Source organism: Patagioenas fasciata, chromosome 1, assembly GCF_037038585.1.
Source record: "Patagioenas fasciata isolate bPatFas1 chromosome 1, bPatFas1.hap1, whole genome shotgun sequence".
Lineage (NCBI taxonomy): Eukaryota > Metazoa > Chordata > Aves > Columbiformes > Columbidae > Patagioenas > Patagioenas fasciata.
In genome coordinates this window covers 148,101,734-148,121,968 of record NC_092520.1, presented here as the reverse complement: position 1 = coordinate 148,121,968, position 20,235 = coordinate 148,101,734, and positions in this window count along the sequence as shown.

The following is a 20,235-nucleotide window of genomic DNA, read 5'->3' as shown; positions in this document are numbered from 1 at the left end:
GTTCCTTATGTACAGCCATCTGCAAAATGAAATGAAACTTTGGGGAATTTTCTACGAACATGCTCTAGCTGTGGCTTGATCAGTATAATCAGGCACATTCACATTCTCCCTACCCTTTGCTTCTCTGTTGCATAATAAATTAATGTATATTTATCAGTACCACAGCATCTGCCATCTGTTAATCCAGGTGCTAGATCTAAACAGTAAAAGTTCTCTGTGCCAGTGGGCTGTTCCTTGCTATGTACCACGTCTCTGAAGTTAAGTATCATTTTTATATTAACAGGAGATTTGAATATTGTTCCTTCCTTTGCCATTTTGTGGAATGTTTTAGATAAATTATAAAAAGGTGTCCAGTTCCGTTTTGGTCTCTGTAGTGTCCTGTTTCATTTTTAGCTTAATGAAAACTGTAAGTATAGGAAGATCCTTCTCTTGTACTGTTTAGATCACTCTGGTATACTGTGCCAGCAGCCACTGGATTTCTCTTCTTTTGGTCAACCCCAGACAATAACTCCAAATGGGATATGGGAACTTTGTAATGCATTTCCTAAAAATCAGAAGTAATCCAGCCAAATATCTCCCTGATGTGAAGCCACTGGCAGTAATGGAGATATAGCAATAACAAATATTGCCTTGACATCCACTAAATCTGTTGCATTTGGTTTTGTCAATACATTTATGAATTTTTTTAAAATGAATCAGTCAGTCTCTCCATAACCTGAAACCAGGCTGGTTATTCTTATTCAAGCTGTACTTTTTCTGACACTGATGAAACACAATTGATCCCCAGACACGCTGTTGATGATAACTTATTTCCTGCTGCTGCAAAAAGCCAGTATCTCAATGGGCAATTTAAGCTGGAATATTCAGCTGAAGAGCAGTCTAGGCAGATAAGGACATTTTTTGTCTAGATCTTAACTGGAAAAAAGGACTGCACACAGTTAAGCAGTGCCGGTCAGTTCCCAGGAATGCAGTTGTCTGTAATTGGGAAGATCACTGCAGGCATATTCAGTTACTGACAGATCTTCTGCCAGTCTCTCTGAAAGTCCTGCTGAACGTTTTCCTCACTAGACTTGGAATCGTCTGTAGCCAGAGTTTGGAGTTTCTTCCCCAAACTCATTTTTTTAACATGGAAAGGACACCAAAGGCTTCCAGTTATTAAATCAATATTTCATTTGGAATATAAAATAATAAATAATATATCATGAAAATTATTTAAGATGTTTTTATAGTTAAAACAGATGAAATATGATAAACGTCCCTCCTGCTCACTCTGTTCCTTGCAGGTCTGGTTGTTTCCCCTTGTCCATCAGTTACCATTGAACAAATCCATACATCCTCTTCTGGGTTGCTAAAGAAGTGTGTGTCTTTCATTACCTCTCAAGATACCATTTCATACCACATCTCACATGGCTTGTTGCTGAAATGGTGATTACCACTTTTTCCCTCACAGTCTCAATCAAATGGTCCTGTTTTTTCGTATGTGTTGGCTGTAGCAGTAGTTTGGCCAGAGGGTAAGAAGGCTTACCTTGTTGTGCTGCTGGAAAACTAGAAATTTCTTTTTTGTTGAGTTAGTGTCCTGTGAGATTTGCAAATGAAGGTGTAAGGAACCATTAGAGAGGAATGTTGCTTTTACAGACTGGGGACCTGGCACCTGATCCCAGTGGGGGGGAGGGCTGAGAAACATCAGACTATGAATCCTTAATGTAAAACAAAGTCTCGTAAAACTAATCTCAGAATGCAAACTGATTACTGTATTTAAAAAGTTAAGCTAGGGAAAAGGATAACTAAAGAGCCAGAAATCCACATTTTAAACGAATGAATAAGGGGAAGGGGTTTGTTAGAATTACATGAATGAGATAGGTGAACTGAGACAGGTGTTGGGTAGTGTGTAAACCATTCAGTACCCAACCAATGGGAACTGGGGAGGGAACTTGCAACTGGGATTAGGGTGACATAAGCAGGGGCTCTTTGGCCTGTTCCGTGTGCCTACACCTGGTTTTGTAAAATTGTTAATACAATATGCTTTGCTGAGAGATCCTGCCTGAGCCTATTATGTTGGCAAGATGATAATTTCCTACAAAGGACAAGAATCAAATCTTCTGGCAGTAGCAGGCAGTTAGTTTGAAACTGTACATCTGTGGCTCCGCTCCCTCTTGTGGGCTGCCCCTCACTACTCTTGGGAGTCTCTCAGTCTCTATTACCACTTCATACCTTTTCCTCCTTTCACTCCAAAGAACTGAGTTTAACTCCGAGTGCAGTAGCCCGGATGGGATGGACCTTTGTTTCTTGGAAGATACCAAACAGAAGATAATACACTGTATTGGAAGAAATTAAGTAGATTCATCAAAAGTGTACAGGTACGCATATATGTAAAATGCATACGTTACTGTATGTATTTTAAATGAAAAAGAAGATGAAAATCAGTGTCTGTGTAGAAACTGCAGACAGTTGGAAAATATGCATGAGTTACTTTCCATTAGCTTTTCTCTCACTACTGGGATCCATCACCAACAGCTTGTTTATTCCCTCCTGCCCTGAGTAATTTAGCTCCTCTTTCCTCCATCATATGGAGAAGTTTGAAAAAAGGCTGTGTATTTGAAGGATGTATGCTATGTTCCACAGCTCTGAAACAAGATCTTGGCAATATTTCAGATCAAGACAGTTGAATACTATTTATATAGATCTCTGGTGCTATATCAGGTTTCTAGGATTGTTTTTTTCTTTGCCTTCTCTGACTGCACTTGTCAGCCACTTTTCCTACACATTGATATTACTTTTTAGAAATTATACAGCCCTCCAGCCTACTGAGAAGTAAATTAAAGAGCACTGAGATTTATTCCCCAAATTGAATTTCCAATTAAAGTTGCAATTGCTCAAAGTATTGTTTATTTTCCTTTTACAAACTTAGAAAAAGACTACTTAAGAATATGGCTAATGACATTTTTTATGGAGTTATAAGCAAATGTGCTTATATAATACTTGACTTCAAAATAACATGGAAACATTGCAATTAAGTTCTGTGAGACTCACCATACTCTCTAGTTAATTTTGTTTCTTTATATGCAGATAGGAAGCTTTATTCTCCTTCCCCATTTATATATAACTCCACTCAAGCATGTTAAGTGACACTGCTATAATACTATTGTCCAAAGAAACAGCAGCAAAATGTGAGTGGAGATTGGATACCTGGTGAAATTTCTGCTGATGGTGAAGCAGAGTTCTGCCGGAGGGACACTCACAGAAAAAATAATCAGACATGACAGACATGGCAGCAAGAGAAGAACTGCTTATCCTTTGCATCAACTGCACCTGTCATGCTCTTCATAAGACGAAAAAGGACCAAGTTGAGAAGAGCACAGACAAGGGTTAGACGTCATCACCAAAAGATCAGTCAATAGGAGTCTATTGCTTTCTTGTGAAGTGTATGTTTCATGACATCTGAAGCCCAGATGAACCAAAAGCAGGAGGTACTACAGGGCTACCAGAATAAAAGTAGGAGCCAAGGTGCCCACAGAGGATAGCTTTCAAGTTACTGGGAATAGCTGATAGGAACAAAGAAAAGTTGTGTATGTTTAGGGGTATCTTAGGGGATGCCCCCTGAAAACTAAAGACAAGAGCTATTGATGCAGTCCTCATAAAGGAAGAAGAAAAAGATCATCATTGTCACTATCAGTGATGGTCAGGGTTTAAGAATTTTGCAGCTCCATATGTTCTGGAAAGGAACAGCTTTGCTTTGATGCCCTCTTTTCAACTGAGAAGCATGGCAGCTTCTTGACTTCAAACAGGCAGTGTCTGTTAGGCAGGACCAAAGACCAGGAAGTAAGGAGGAGCTGTGGCTTACCTTGAGCAAGGTGGAATCTGCTTCCAGCATATAGACAAGGAAAGAGTGACATTTTCTGGTCCCATCAAGAGGAAAGTAGCTAGGGAAGGAAGGAAGGAAGGAAGGAAGGAAGGAAGGAAGGAAGGAAGGAAGGAAGGAAGGAAGGAAGGAAGGAAGGAAGGAAGGAAGGAAGGAAGGAAGGAAGGAAGGAAGGATAATAAAAAGAGTTGGGAAGAGGTGTTAGCTTTTATTCACGCTGATAACAGAACCTTCAGTTGCTGTGTAATAATAGCAAGAAAATATTGGAGCTTATGGTTGAGTCTATCTGCTTCAAACTTTAATAAACTTTGAATTGTGCCTCTATATCGTTAATGTCTCTTTAATTAAAAAAAATAAAAAAATGTTGGAAATACAGACAAATTATGTTTTACGATGAGCATAGTAATGAGACTATAAATATACAAAACTGTTGTAATAAATCTGAAAATATAAAACAAGTTTCTGAAAGCAGAAATGTGTTCGGATATCATGAAATATCTCATTAAAAATTTGGATACTTCCTTTTCATGTTTCCACTTTTATACTTTAAAAATGAGCCAAATGATAGAGAAAAATGACAAGTTCTGGTTGGTCATATAGGCCAGTAAAAGTTTTAAGGAAGTTATTTTATATAAGGAAATATTAAGGGTAGGTTGAAGCTATCACACTATAAACTGAAATGGAGATTCATAAAGTACCACTACCAATGAATTCTCATGTTTCATATCCATCATATTATATTCTCCAGAAGAAAGAAGTTTATATTGTGGAGTCTCCTCTCTCACCAAATTGATACAGAGACAATTTCCACAAGCAACTGCAGGTTCACCTGTTGATATATGTTATAGGATTGAGGCTTGAAGAACATATAGTTCGCAGTATCCTTGTAATATGACATGGAAGTAAAAAAAAAATACATTTACACTCAGAGATATTGGAAGTCATCCAGGAGCTTATAGCTCAGGAAAGGGATTTTTGCGTAAGCACAACAGTTTATGAGAAACAAGGATAAAATATGGCAGCTATTAAGTGATGACTGGGTGGTGCGACCTGGAGGCCATTGAAGGTGTAAAGATTGCTGCATGATTTATATATTTTGAGCAGCAATGTTCCTTTTTTTTTTTTCCTCCACACTAAAGTAGCAGCGATAAGTCATCCCTGAAATAAAGACATTTCTTACATGTCAAAGAAAATGATGGATTGAAAGATGTGGGCTTTAACTATGACCATCAGGAGAGCTTTTAGCTTTAAGTTTAGGCTCCATGAGATGCATCTGAGATGAGGTAATAATGAATGGTTTAAAAATCTCTTACAAAGGTAGATGGCTTCTACAGAGAAAAATGAAAGGGTCTCTTCGGTCATTCATCTATCAGAGGTGCTTCAGTTCACAGAAATAACCTGTAGTGTGTCAGAGGCAAACTAAATTGAACTAAATCAATGATACCTTTAAAGACTGAAAGATACCATCTTGCTTGAAATATTGATGGGAAATATGGAACACCCCAATTCACGTAATTGAATAAATCCTTAAAATAATCCTCAAATAGGCTTCTTTTTGGTGCAAGCACGAGGTAGTAAAGATGATATAAGAACATGTCGAAGTTACAAACATTATCATTACCAAATAACTGCTTGTCTTACAGTGCTGGAAGCAAGGCAAAGTGATAGTCTTCACCTTTCCTTTAAATCAGTTTAGGTTAGGAGTCACTGAAGTAAAAATGAAACTATAGTCCTTGAAATCAAAGGAACCACTGCACTATGATCAAGCATGTTTAAGTAGAATCAGGCTAAGCCACTGCACAGAGATTACAAATTCATGCAAATAGTGTTATACATGCAGTTCTTCCACAGGACTTTCTCGTCTTCTGCTCTTTGTTCTTCCTGCACTGCCACACAGTGCCTGTGTGATCTTCCCCACTCTTTTGGGTCTTTATGAAACATGGGTTTTCTTACCTGGGAGCTGTTGACTAGCCAGCTTTTAATTAGATTTTACCACTCTCCAATCTGTACAAAGTCTACGACAGGATGGCATTCCCCTGACCTTCCTAGAAAAGCAAAATAAGAAAGCAAGTTCTTGCAGGCTGTTGAGCATTTAATGCTCTGCTTTGTGTGCACAGTGTGGGTTACAAGAATATCACATAGTTTGCATGTGACTTCCAACTTTGGAGATCTGTGTTAAACCACAATGCTAGGATGCAGTGATTTTGGTGATTTTGTAGGAGGAAGACCAGTGGGGAGCAGAAGCTCCAAAGGGAGCAGCAGAGCAACTGAGACTGTGAAGAAAGGCTGGTTGGGCACATGTGTTAGTGTTTATTAGCTATGCATGTTCCACCTGCTGAAGGAAAAGAAGCAAGAGGGGACCAGTCATGCTGAGTGGAGTGACACTATGACTGGCCTAAATGGCTCAGCAGAAAGGAAAAGAGAGACGAACAGGGTGGAATTGCCTAGGGAAAGGAGAAGGTGACCTGGCTCTGTGAACACAAAAACACTTGTCAGCTACTGGTGTGTGTTTTTTCTGGCTTTGTTGCTGAGAACAAATTGCTGAAATAAGGCTAGAGTGCACATGGTATTAGGACAGTATTTAGCTTCTCCCCTTTCTTGAGACTTTTCTGTGAAACTGTCAAAGAGGATCTGAAATCACTACATCTAATTACAGGAGAGAGCTAACATCATTGAACGATCCTTTGCCTTGGGAAATAGTACCTGGCTTAAAAGTTCTTGAATCATTGACAGACATTTTAAATTAGATCTTGCTGCTTAAGTTAAAAGGACTAGAGGAAAATAACACCAAGGTTATAAATTCAAGGATTTTGATTTAAGGAAATATCAGAACAAAGACACAAATAGAATATGTACAGTTCTAGCCTGGAGAGCACAGATCTGGTAATGGATAACTTAAAGGAAAATTTGCAATGAGAAGGGTGGGAGTAATCAAGTAAGGGCAGAGGTACTTTTCAGCTGTAAGAGGCAAGCAAACAAACAATGGATGAAGAAAGAGCACAGGGTAGTAAAAGGCTATTCCAAAATACTGCAAAATGTCTCATCTGTTGTTTAAATGCCTGTTGATCAAATAGGGACTTCAGTACATACAGCTGAAGGAACCTCATATGAATCTGACTGCTTTAAGCTGAATTTTCAAAATGAGTCAAATGAAAGATTGTCCAATCTCAGAAATAAACTTCACCTTCTTTAGGAAGTGAGATTTTAATGCTGACATTAATCTTGCAAGTACATTTTTATTCCCCAAATAAAACTGGAGAGAAAGAAAAGGAACTGCAATATGAAAGAACTGGAACTGAAGAATTAAAATGGCTTCACCAAAATATGTTGAATATGAATGTTCTATGTGTATTTTCCATATCAGCTGGAGGTAACCAAGTGTCCAGGGGCCTGTTCTCAAGATCTGCTTTGGCCATCAACTAGAAAGTATAAATCACAAAACTGATTTAGTTCCTATGGATAATAATTGACATATAGTATTTCTTTGTAATCTCAAAACATTTTTTTTGGAATGAAATATAAAATGGAGACATAATTCTGAATTCTTACATGTGTTAAATGTTAAAGAAGAAATTTCAAAACTCTGTATAAAAATCTTAATATTGTACATAAAATTTACTAGGAGCAGTGCTAAAATGAGGAAATTTTATTATATTCTTTCTGTATTAGTGCATGCTAGCAGTGTTCTTAAAACAAATTTTTCATTTTGCAATTTTAGCTAGTTCTGCTTTGGCTGCATAGTAACACTAGCTGAAATAACACTTTTTGTCTCCAGCCACTCTTCTGTTGTCAGCTATGCTTTCATGTTCTGATTTATAGTGTTCTAGATTATCTTCTCCCTCGTGCCTGTTTTAGCTGATTTTTCAGAAGTGTAACCCACAGTAATATCAGAAGAAGTGTTAATATTTGTTGTAAATAAGGAGGGAGGGCAAAGTACTTTAATTAGCTGGCAATAGAGAAGCCATCAGCATAGTTAATTTTTGAAGATTCAAGGGGCTTAAAACAGTGATTACTTAGGACTTCCTTTTGTTATCAACCAAATGATTGCTTGTTTGCTCTTCCAACAAGATGCCCTATCATTTTGAACAGTAGTTGAATCCCATAGTTTTTTAAAGACAGCAAGAGAAATGTGTTGTCTCTCTTTCCAATTCATTTTGCTCATAAAGCCATAGAAAGATGATTCTTCAAGGGGAGTGAACTAAGAAATAAAGGGACTGCTGGGGTCCAGCTTTTATCATTTTATTTTATTTTATTTTATTTTATTTTATTTTATTTTATTTTATTTTATTTTATTTTATTTTATTTTATTTTATTTATTTAACAGGTGCTTTGTATATCAACAGAGGTGCATACGTTGTCAAGGCTTTTATGCTTGTAAAACAATGAATGTTTTTTGTTCCAGTGCTGAATCACATACCTAAGTGATGAGCATAAAGAACTTAAAAAGGCAGAAAACTTGGTATTTGTAAAGTTAGGTTCTTCCTACCATAGAGTTCTTTTTGGTGGAAGTAACTCTGAATCTCTTTACCTAGCTTAAATTATGTTTTTCTTAAACCATCTATGTATTATTTTAGTTTCTTGTTCTACATGTTTCAAACCTACACAGGAGAATTTCTTTTAAGAAAGCCAAATTGCACTGTATTAAAAACCAAACAAGTACGAGTCTCATTTAAACAGCAATTTAATTTCATGTTCAAATATTATTAAACTATTATCTGACAATCGCAAATATGCTAATTGCACTACAGTTGACAAATAAAAAGGCACTTTACAAGTATTATGTGGGATCTACAATCTAATATCAATTCATATGTCGCCTAGTTTCAGTTTTAAATTCTGTTCAGAATTATTTAATTAACTTTGTAATTGTCAAGTAAAAAGAAACAAAGCTTAAAATCCAAAATCATGTAAATGAAAAATCTCAATTAGCTGTAACAGACTTTGGCTCACATGTGTACTGCTATGGTTGTCAACAAAACTGCAGTTAAAAAATAAAAGATGAACATTAGAAGGAGCTCAAAGTAGGATCCTGGAGGAACCTGTGGGGAGTGGGGATGATGTTAAGATTGCCAGATGGATAACTGATGTCACTAAACTTGCAAATGCTTATGTAAACATATAATTCAATATGCCATATAGAGGAAAAACCTAAGCACTCCTAAGCAAAGGAAAACAGATTTTCAGGTAAATACTGGTCTGTATAATGAACATGGCACATGCTCTGGAAGAAGTGGTATATGGTCATGGGTCACGATCCCTTTATACAATCCTTTTTAGTCTTCTCTTTTTCCATGAAAGTTTTGAGATCAGTTAAATATTGACATATGCAATCCAAGGAAAGGAGATAAAACACAGTTAAGAAAGGTGATACAGATATGGTTGAGGTGCAGAAGTCAGTTCCAGCTCTCCCACCACAGGCTTCCAGACAAGGATACCACAATCTGGGGTAAAACAAGTACATAGCCAAACCTGAGAAAAGTCCTTTCATTTTTGTTGTTATACCTGCTGACCCAGGAGCTGGAGATCTGATCATTCATGTGTCCTCCAAGCTCTGGTGACTTTCATGAGGCAAGAGAAGGAGGAAATCAAAACTGTCTAGGGCTGACAATTTAAGGAATTTATAATACCCATTCAAACCCCAGTGCTGGCCTCTCAGGGACTGGAGTTTATTGCTCTGTTACATTAGGCTGTCTGTGTGAGATAAGATGAGGCCGTGAGGCCAATTTTTAATTGACCAGGGTAATTTTCACAAATCATTGTAAGTGACCTTTATACTCAGCCTCAGCAGAGATCAAAAATGCAATAGACCATCAGAGCTTTATTCTCTTTTCTTTGGAACCAAAATCCTCCAAACTTCAGTTAAGGCGGATTACAACATTTTAATGTCAGACTATCTCACACTTCAGTTCTGTTTGTCACACCATTTCTGTGATAAAGCAGGTGTCCTGATCTTAAAATCACCTAATTCTGTCACTGTCATTAGTAATTAGAAAAATGCAAAATATAAAATTTCAATGATAAAATAAATCCAGCTTCATGTACCTCAAAGTATTTGCTAATACTAGGAGTGTGATAACACATTCTCTCAAATGTGCTTATTCTCACCTGAATAAGAAAAACAGAGTTGAACAAACCTCCCTAGAGTTCAAAAGTAAAATTTGTAAACTAGCCTAGCACTCCACGGTGAGCAAATGAAGTACAGTCCAAGCAGATATCTCCCCTTTCATTTTGTCTTTCCTTTGGTTTGTGCTATGTCAGTATGAATACAGTCTTTCAGCATACTCCTGAACTACTTCTATTCTTCATTTCACTATGGATTTTCTTTTCTAAGAGTGACTGACCTGTTGTTAGAGCACAACTGCTCTATCAACAAGATGCAGACTAATATATATCAAAAAGTAAGGGAAAGAGGATCCCTAGGTTGGATCACCCTCATACCACACCCTTCTAGCTGAAAGTATTGAGCATGGGCTGTTCTCATCCTGCACACTAGAAGTGCTGGTTTGAGATGTCCATGGGACAGTAGAAATGCCTGCTTCAGTCCTCAACAGAAGGAAAATGCCCCATCTGAGAGCATTATAGAATTGGAAGGCACTCACAGAGGAATATGTTTTGCATGGGTATGTTTATGTGCAGGCAATGCTTCTATGTATGGTCAGGGCTGAGAAGATTTTACAGTGACACCACGGCTCAGGGGAGACAGCAATGTGGCAAACATACTTTGTACTAAAGTAACAGGCTGAGGCTGCCCCCAAGTCATAACCTTTGGCACCAGGAAAGGGGTATGGGGGCCAGAATTGCTTTGCACAATGAAGGTTGCCACATACAGCTGGGAGGGACTTCACTTTGGTGTCCTTTCTTAGCTGGGCAGCAAGGAGTGGAAAATGACTGTGTGGCACCCACCCTGCCTTGAGCTCAGCTGAGGGTCTGGTAGACAAGACACACTGGCAAAGAGGAACCCCTCTGCTCTGGCCCCAGATGTGGTGAAATCCTCCTCACCCACTCTACATGAGTGGGGAAAAGGTGGCATCACAGATCCTGTTGGTTTTCAATGGACCTGTGCCAAGAATCTCTGATACACACCCCGATGCTGCTGTTTTTCTCACTCAGTGATATCCCAGCAATAAGCAGTGAATGGAATAGGTTGCTCAGAGAAGTAGTGGGGCTCCCATCCTTGGAGATATGCAAAACCTGGCCTGACACAACTCTGAGCAACCTGTTCTAGCTGGCCTTGCACTGAACAGTGGGTGGGACTAGATGACCTCCCAAGGTCCCTTCCAACCTCAACTGTTCTGTGAGTCTGTGATTCTGACAGTCCAGGTACCTGCCTGCCCAAATCAAATTTCAAAATGTAATTGAAATAATATTGTCTAACCTCAAGGTATAATTTGCCTGCAATTTAATTTCTGACCCACCTGTTCAAGACATGGGTAAATGCATATAGTTATTATAATGGAAAAAAGTTATGTCTGTAGCAAAAATCATATATCACGAACACTTATTCTTGCAGAAACTCAATTAACTATATGTATTTTAAGAGAAAATAGATGAATGTAAGTACCTAGTAGCAAAAAAGAAAGTGTTATCAGATTATTTCAATGCAATGCCATTCTTGATTATGGTTATTAAGATTTGTTTACTAAACTGGTCTACCTATTTTCTTCTCACCTAATTAAAATTAATTACAAGGGGAGTAATTATGCTTGCAGTCAGACCTGCTACACTGAGCATATTATTTACTTGAGCTCTAATTTTACAGCTGCATCTGATTTTGCAGTATTGGATTTTAATATGTGGATGCTCATCTTCCTTCTTGTAGAGTTTCTAAAATGAAATGGCTTATGTTGTTGTAATTACTGAGACCTTTGAGAGCCATTTTGATCAAGACTGAGATAATTCGTCACTTCACCATGGTGAGATAGAATTTTAGCTGAGGAACTGGCTGTGTTTTAAATACACACTTGGCTCATGTTACTGTCCTTTCTCTGAATGGTGTTAGAAAAATCATTTTGTAAACACTTATGTGTACCACTGGCGTATGCTGGGTATATACAGAAATATATGTTCAGCTGAGAAATAAGACACTTTGAACAGGTACAAGCATATTAAAATCATCTGGCATGTGTTCAGTGTCTTTCATATAAGTAAATTATTCTTTCATACTAATAAAACAGTAATGTGTATTTATAAATGTGTATTACGTATTTCATTAAAAATGTTAACTGTTTAAAAATATGGTTAAGTTTTCCTAAATGAAACAGGCTCAGCACTTTATCTGGAAAAGGAAAATAAGTGTTACTATTCCAGCAAAATATAAATTTTCATCTTACATACAGAGGTGATATATAGAAATTAAAAGTTCTAAAGAACTGCAAAACAAATCTGCTAATATACACATCAGCCTCAGCCTGCAATATGATACTGACATCAAAGTTGATGTCTACGTGGATGGATGTGTGTTTTTAAACTTTTTTCTAGTGAAAAGGAAAAGAACAATGTGAGTGTGGGATAAGCTGTTCAGGGGCTACCAGCCCAGCAATGCCCAGAGTAAGAACAAAGCTGAGGCTGCTGTTCTCTCCCCATACAATTCTCACTGATTCTTGTTAAGAGACAAAGCATAGAGTATGATGACTTTATTAAGAAGTAATACAATAATTTAAAGAACAAATTGGCCAGTGTCTACTGTGCACCAGTGATGAAATTAATGGAATATAGCCACTGAGAACAGAAATTGAACTTTATTATCCAGAGGGATATTTGGTTTATAAACCAATAACATCTGAATAGGACCAGCCTATTCAGAAACAACAATTGGCCTGAGAATGAAACCAAATAATCAACTTTCAAAAGCAAGATTCAGCATGGTATATCTATTTCAAATTGCTAAATCATTTCTTTGTGAGAGCTCCGTAACTGAAATGCTCTTTGTCTAGAATTATTTATAAATTATATTCCTGCAAGCCTAATAGATATGCATAGTAAAATTAAATGAGTGTTTTGCTTATCCTCATTGTGGTAGCTCCTATATATCTAGAATAAAATTCACAGAAATTTGCTCATGTAAGCTGAATGAGGTTATTAAAAATGGAAACAATATAATGGGTGTACCATACTGGTTTATTTTTCTGTTTTTGGTTTCTTTTTTTTTTTTTTTCTTTTAAATATATTTTAATATCTAGGTAATGTTGCAATGAAACACAGAAAAAAATCTAATGAGACTAATGAAAAACTCAGACAAATATTTCTCCTTGATAGAATTTCCTGATTATCTTGTACAACCAGAACACATTAGGGTCTTTAAAAATGTGATGCACAGCAAGAAATGGAGCATTGGAAATGTAGCGATATTGCATATATACCATTCATTAAAAAGAACCCAAAAGCAAAATATAATTAAACTTGCAGAATTATTTTAAAATTTCTTTAATAGTATTAAATCAACACCATTTATTTTTCTTCTGTGAATATCCTATTGCCCTAAGAATGCTCCAAGAACTTTAAAAGCATGTGAGGATAAAAGTAGAAAATGAATCCTGAGGCTATGTTGAATATGCATTTTCATGTATAGAATGTTGATAATAAGGTAAACAATATTTTATATTTTGCTTTAGATATATATATTAGAACTACTAGTTATTTGATATTTCAGTAAGAGGTTTGTGTTCCTTTCCCTGAGAAGTAGGAAAATATTAGCTAAAGTCGGCATCATCCACAGGAGGGAGCCTCTCTCCCGCTGAGCTTGGAGCAGGACTTGAGTGTAGGATCTGTTTCTTTCTTGAAATGTATATAAAAAGACAGTTCCCTGTACAGAAAGTTAGGGCATATTGGAATAATTTCTAAAAAAAAAAAGAAGGAGGGAACCCCCCCTTTTTAATGATAAAGGAAACTTTAGGATAAACAAAACTTATGACATTGAAATATTTGAGATATTTATAATGAAACATTGAAGTAATTTTCAAAGATACCATCAAAATTTTAATCTTCCTGTCAAATTTTTATTGGAAACTGTACTTTTTCATAAACCAATAGTTTTGATAACAATGTTGAAATTGGTTTAAAACACACATTTTCAGAAACAAGAAGGTGTTCTGGAATGCTGTAAAACAGAAGGGCTTTTATTGAATATTTTTTTAATTAATTAACCAGACTTACTGAAAAGAGTAAATTTTTAGTTGTACACATTAAAGTAGTACTGTCCAAGCTAAGCATCATAAAAGTGCATAGGATGTGTTTATTATACTGGTGGAGATTGTGGCAGTCTTGGAAAGCTCATGTGCATTTGGAAGGACAAACCTAAATGGACTTCTGATCCTGCAGGTTGTTCTGAAGCAGAAAATTAAACTTACAAAGGAGGGAGCGTAACTATACTAGTTAGGGTGCTCAGGAAACAGGGAGAAGATTAAATTAAAAATAAAGAGAGTTGAGAGCAGGCTCCCTGCCAAACTACAAGCTGTGCACAGTTCTTCCCGCAGGACAGGACAATAGACTTTGGATGGCTCGTTCTGCAACCCTGACTCAAACACTCGGTTTCTAGTGCGGGGGCATTTATTTGAACATTCTCCTATGCTTTGCATTTCCTTCATCAACAAACCTCTCGGTTCAAATACAGCAAACACATTTTGGATTACCCCTTGGGGGTGTTTGAGGACCCTGACAGACCTGTTGTGCGTATTTAAGAGTAGGTTGTCTGAACTACTTATGTTCCCTTTTATTGCAACTCCTGAGACCTGGTGTTTGCAGGTGATCTCAACACAGCCACCTATGTAGCATGGTAAATATAATTCATATTCCCATCTGGTACCCACCTGTATGGGTTTTTGTCTGTGTAAGGAGGCAAGCGTGAAAGAAATAACAATACCTGATAGTGTCAGTTTTTGCTGATCACAAAGCAAGTTCACAAACACTGTCACTGACCACAGCGATGCACAATGCCTGCATCTTCTGCAACTCTTGACAGTTTAAACACAGCTAATAAAAAACACCTTTCCTCCAGTTGACATGAATATCAGTGTCATCATACTGATCCAAATGGCTTTGGATTTTTTGATAATGGCTGGTTTTATAAGACTCCAGTCCAGACAGTGTTACGTGGGAAAGGTTTATCTCGCAGGGGCAGAAGGATGCTGGGGCAGGAATTAGCTGGGCTCATTTGGAGAGCTTTAAACTAGGCTCGAAGGGGGATGGGGTTGTAGCTGGGCTTGTCCCAGTGGGGCAGCATTCTAAAACGGATGAAGACCAGGTGGTCTCCTATGCCCCTAGGGAGAAATTGGTGTGCTCTGCTTGTTCCCTGAAATGCCTGTACACCAATGCGCGCAGCATGGGAAATAAGCAGGAGGAGTTAGAATCCTGTGTTTGGTCGGGAGATTATGATCTGGTGGCAATTACAGAAACATGGTGGGACAGTTCCCATGACTGGAATGTGGTCATGGATGGCTACGCCCTTTTCAGGAAAGACAGGCCAGCCAGGCGTGGTGATGGAGTTGCTCTCTATGTGAGAGAGCAACTACAACGTACTAAATTCTGCCCAGGAGCGGATGAGGAGCGAGTTGAGAGTGTATGGGTCAGGATCAAGGGGCAGGCTGGCAGGGGTGATACTGTTGTAGGTGTCTATTACAGGCCACCAGATCAGGCTGAGGAAGTTGATGAGGCCTTCTATGGGTAGCTGAGAGTGGCCTCACAGTCACAGGCCCTGGTTGTTGTGGGTGATTTTAACTTCCCTGATGTTTGCTGGAAGGACCATTCAGCCAGCCAGCCACAGTCCAGGAGGTTCCTCCAGTGCACTGATGATAACTTCCTCATGCAGATGGCGGAGGAGCCGACCAGGAGAGGTGCACTGCTGGATCTCATCCTCCCTAACAAGGAGGGTCTGGTCGAAGCAGTAAAGGTTGAGGGCTGCCCGGGTTGCAGTGACCACGAGATGGTGAAGTTCAGCATCTTGTGTGGCAGGAACAGAATAGCAAGTAAAATTGCAACCCTGGACTTTAGCAGGGCTAACTTCGTCCTTTTCAAGCAATTGCTAGGGGAAATCCCATGGACAAGACTGCTTGAAGGTAAAGGGGCCCAAGATAGCTGGATTGCATTCAGAGATTGCTTCTTCCACACTCAGGATCAGAGCATCCTCACATGTAGGAAGTCAAGGAAGGGAGCCAGGAGGCCTGTGTGGTTGAATAGGGATCTGTTGGGTATGCTCAAGCAGAAGAGGAGAGTTTACAGGTCATGGAAGCAGGGGCTGACCACTTGGGAGGAATATAAGGCTGCTGTTAGAGGATGTAGGAAGGCAGCTAGGATAGCCAAGGCCTCCTTAGAATTACAGCTGGTGAGAGGGGTCAAGGACAGCAAAAAGAACTTTTTCAAATACATAGCAGATAAAACTAATCCCAGAGGCAATGTAGGCCCACTGATAAAAGGGATGGGTGACCTGGTGGCAGAAGTTACAGAGAAGGCAGAACTACTGAGTGCCTTCTTTGTTTCTGTCTACTCTGCTGGAGGCTGTCCTGGGGAGCCCTGTGCCCCTGAGACCCCAGATGAAGCCAGGTCAATGGAGGAGTTTGCTTTAGTCGATGAGGACTGGGTTAGGGAGCAATTAAATAGTCTGGACATCCATAAATCCATGGGTCCAGATGGGATGCATCCGCGGGTGCTGAGGGAGCTGGCTGAGGTCATTGCTAGACCGTTCTCCATCATCTTTGCCAAATCTTGGGAAACGGGAGAGGTGCTCGAGGATTGTAGGAAAGCGAATGTCACTCCACTCTTCAAAAAGGGCAAGAAGGAGGACCCGGGTAATTATAGACCGGTCAGCCTCACCTCTCTCCCTGGGAAAGTAATGGAACAGCTTGTCCTTGGTGCCATCTCAAGGCATATCAAGGACAAGAGGGTTATTAGGGGAAGTCAGCATGGCTTTACCAAGGGTAAGTCATGCTTGACCAACCTCATAGACTTATATGAGAATGTAACAAGGTGGATGGATGATGGCAGAGCGATGGATGTGGTCTACCTTGACTTCAGTAAAGGCTTTGACACAGTCTCCCACAGGATCCTCACAGCTAAGTTGAGGAGGTGTGGTCTAGACAATAGAGTAGTGAGGTGGGTTGCAAACTGGCTTAAAGAGAGAAGCCAGAGAATGGTAGTCAATGGTGCAGAGTCTAGTTGGAGGCCAGTATATAGTGGAGTGCCTCAGGGGTCAGTACTGGGGCCAATATTATTCAATATATTCATTAACGATTTGGACGAGGGAATTGAGTGTACTATCAGCAAGTTTGCTGATGACACTAAGCTGGGAGGAGTGGCTGACACGCCAGAAGGCTGTGCTGCCATCCAGCAGGACCTGGACAGGCTGGAGAGTTGGGAGGGGAGTAACCTGATGAAATTTAACAAGGGAAAGTGTAGAGTCCTGCATCTGGGCAGGAATAACCCCAGGTTCCAGTATAGGTTGGGAAATTACATATTAGAGAGCAGTGTAGGGGAAAGGGACCTGGGTGTCCTGGTGGACAACAGAATGACCATGAGCCATCACTGTGCCCTTGTGGTCAGGAAGGCCAATGGCATCCTGGGGTGTATTACAAGGGGGGTGGTTAGTAGATCGAGAGAGGTCCTCCTTCCCCTCTACTCTGCCCTGGTGAGACCACATCTAGAATATTGTGTCCAGTTCTGGGCCCCTCAGTTCAAGAAGGACAGGGAACTGCTGGAGAGGGTCCAGCGTAGGGCAACAAAGATGATTAAGGGAGTGGAGCATCTCCCTTATGAAGAAAGGCTGAGGGAGCTGGGGCTCTTTGGTTTGGAGAAGAGGAGACTGAGGAGTGACCTTATTAATGTTTATAAATATATAAACGGTGAGTGTCACGAGGATGGAGCTATGTTCTTCTCGGTGGCAAACAATGATAGGAAAAGGGGTAATGGGATCAAGCTGGAACACAAGAGGTTCCACTTAAATTTGAGAAAAAACTTCTCGGTGAGGGTTCCAGAGCACTGGAACAGGCTGCCCAGGGACGTTGTGGAGTCTCCTACTCTGGAGGCATTCAAAATCTGCCTGGACATGTTCCTGTGCAACCTCACCTAGGCGCTCCTGCTCCAGTGGGAGGATTGGACTAGATAATCTTTTGAGGTCCCTTCCAATCCCAAACATACTGTGATACTGTGATATCGTGATGGAAGTTACACATTCCCTGCTGTTCTGAGTCACATATTTTACCAGAATAATTAGGGATTACTGTGTGAGCTAGCTGGATACTGTTTCTAGCAGGTAGCAGGGAAATAATGTGATGTTGAGCTAACTGCAAGATGTCCTTCCTGAAGAGATTTGCTTGATATGAGTATTTCAAATGCAGTCTGGATAATCACAGCTTGCTGAGTGTAACGGAGGCACCCCGAGGTTAGTTTAAAGGACAACAGGGTCCAAAACAACTTTTATTAAAACGGTGAGAAACAGGGTTTTAGCACTCCAAAAGTGACTTAAATAGAGGTTCGGATATCAGTTGAGGAACAGCAACTAGTACAACAGGAGGTTCACAGCGTGCATGCATGTGGCTTCACTCAAAACAGTGCCGGAACCATCTCTGAGTCCAGGACGAATACACACTTGCCTGAACACGGTGCGGGATTATTCTTAAAGAGATACAGGTACTCGTAGTGAGTACGAAAAGTGTACGCTCGCGATTCCGTGAGGGTAAATTTATAATACACTCACAATCCTGCGAGGGTTAATTTACTTACACGTGCAAATATGCACGGAATACTACACGTGCTTATATGGGAGCACGGGAGGAAAATACACTCTCGATTGTGTGAGGAAATAATTTAAAGTACGCGTGCAAATGTGCACGGAAAGTTACTCGTGCATATGTGCGCTGAAAGTTACTCGTGCTTGTATTAAACACAGAAAGTTACTCGTGCTTATGTGCATGGAAAGGATAAATACATTTGCGATTATGCAAGGATTAATTTTACACTTACTTATATTAAGCACGGGAAGTTACACGTGCAAATGTGCACGGAAAGCATAAATATACTCACAATCCTGCGACAAGTTTTACTCACACCCATGGCGGCAAGGCAAGCGGAGTCTCCATCCCGGGGAGAGGGGCTCTTGGTGGCAGAATCTTTCTCGTGCTCCTAGAGACCGGCGACAATGGGCGGAGTCTCGACGAGAGTCCCGTTTTTTATAGGCTGATTAGACCTGACTGTAGGCATTCTAGAAGCTTCTCTGCACCCCCACACTGACTGTGGGGTGCCCCTGAAGCCTCCAAACATCCCCCACACTGGCCGCAGGCGCCCAGCATCTCACTGGCGCCTCGGCACTCCCTTCCCCTAATGGCCCTGGCCAGCGTGCTCTGGGGCCAAACAAAAGAAGCTGTTAGCCTCAAGCAGCAGAGAGAGAGGGAGATGTGCCTACTCCTTCCATACTGAAGGAGTGGGGGGAGAGAGGGGGGTTTGCATTCTGCCACACTGAATCTTCCTGAAACTCCAAGGAGCCATCAGGGAGCTGATCCACCTACCACCAGGGGTAATAGTATGAAGATCAACCAGGCCATGCCCTTGTAACCTGAGACAGACACAGACCATGGGCTCAGCTCAAATGAAGAAAGAGTGGTCTGAAAACCACCTGTTCCTGCAAAACATGAGGCCTGTGTCTGTTTTAGAAATATGCCCAGATACTTGTGCCAGAAAACTGTCTTCCTCAACTACATAGACTACTGCCTTGCCTGCCCCATTTCTTAGTTATCTGGTCTGCCTCTCCATCTGCTGGAACTCTGACAGCACCAACAAAAGCAACTGAGGCAGATGCGAAAACCATTGACAAGTGAATCCTTTTGTAGCTGCTTTTCACAGTTATCACCACTGTTTCTGCGGTATAGTCTGTCTTAACCCGACATCCTGATCTTGCCAGAACTATGTTCCTCAAGAAATTTTTTCCAGTCCCTGCTGCAATGCTGTGTAACTCTCTGTTCCCACCAGGAGTACCGGAGGACTCTAGGTCTCATCAGGTGTTCCCACTGAAACAAAATTCCCTTGTTGAGTTATTAGCAGTATAAATAGGGTGCATGAAGCAGTCAATAGGGTTGCAATTTCAGTTAATGATTGTAGGGGTAGATTAGTTGAATAGTGCAATTATAATATTTAATTCTGCTATTAGGTTTGTTGTAGCACTTCTTAGAACATGCAGACACTATGCAATACATGACAAAAGACACCTGCATCTCCAGGTCTAACTTTGCTGCTTTTTTTTTAATGTCTTGTCATCTAGCATCTTTTTAGATACAATTGTACACAAAATCTTACAGAGGGGCAATGAAATCTGGCCACTTTTTGCGTAATATGGGTATTCTCAGTGCTAAGTGAATCCTCACAGTAGCAGAAATGTTGGTCAAAATGCAAGGGGA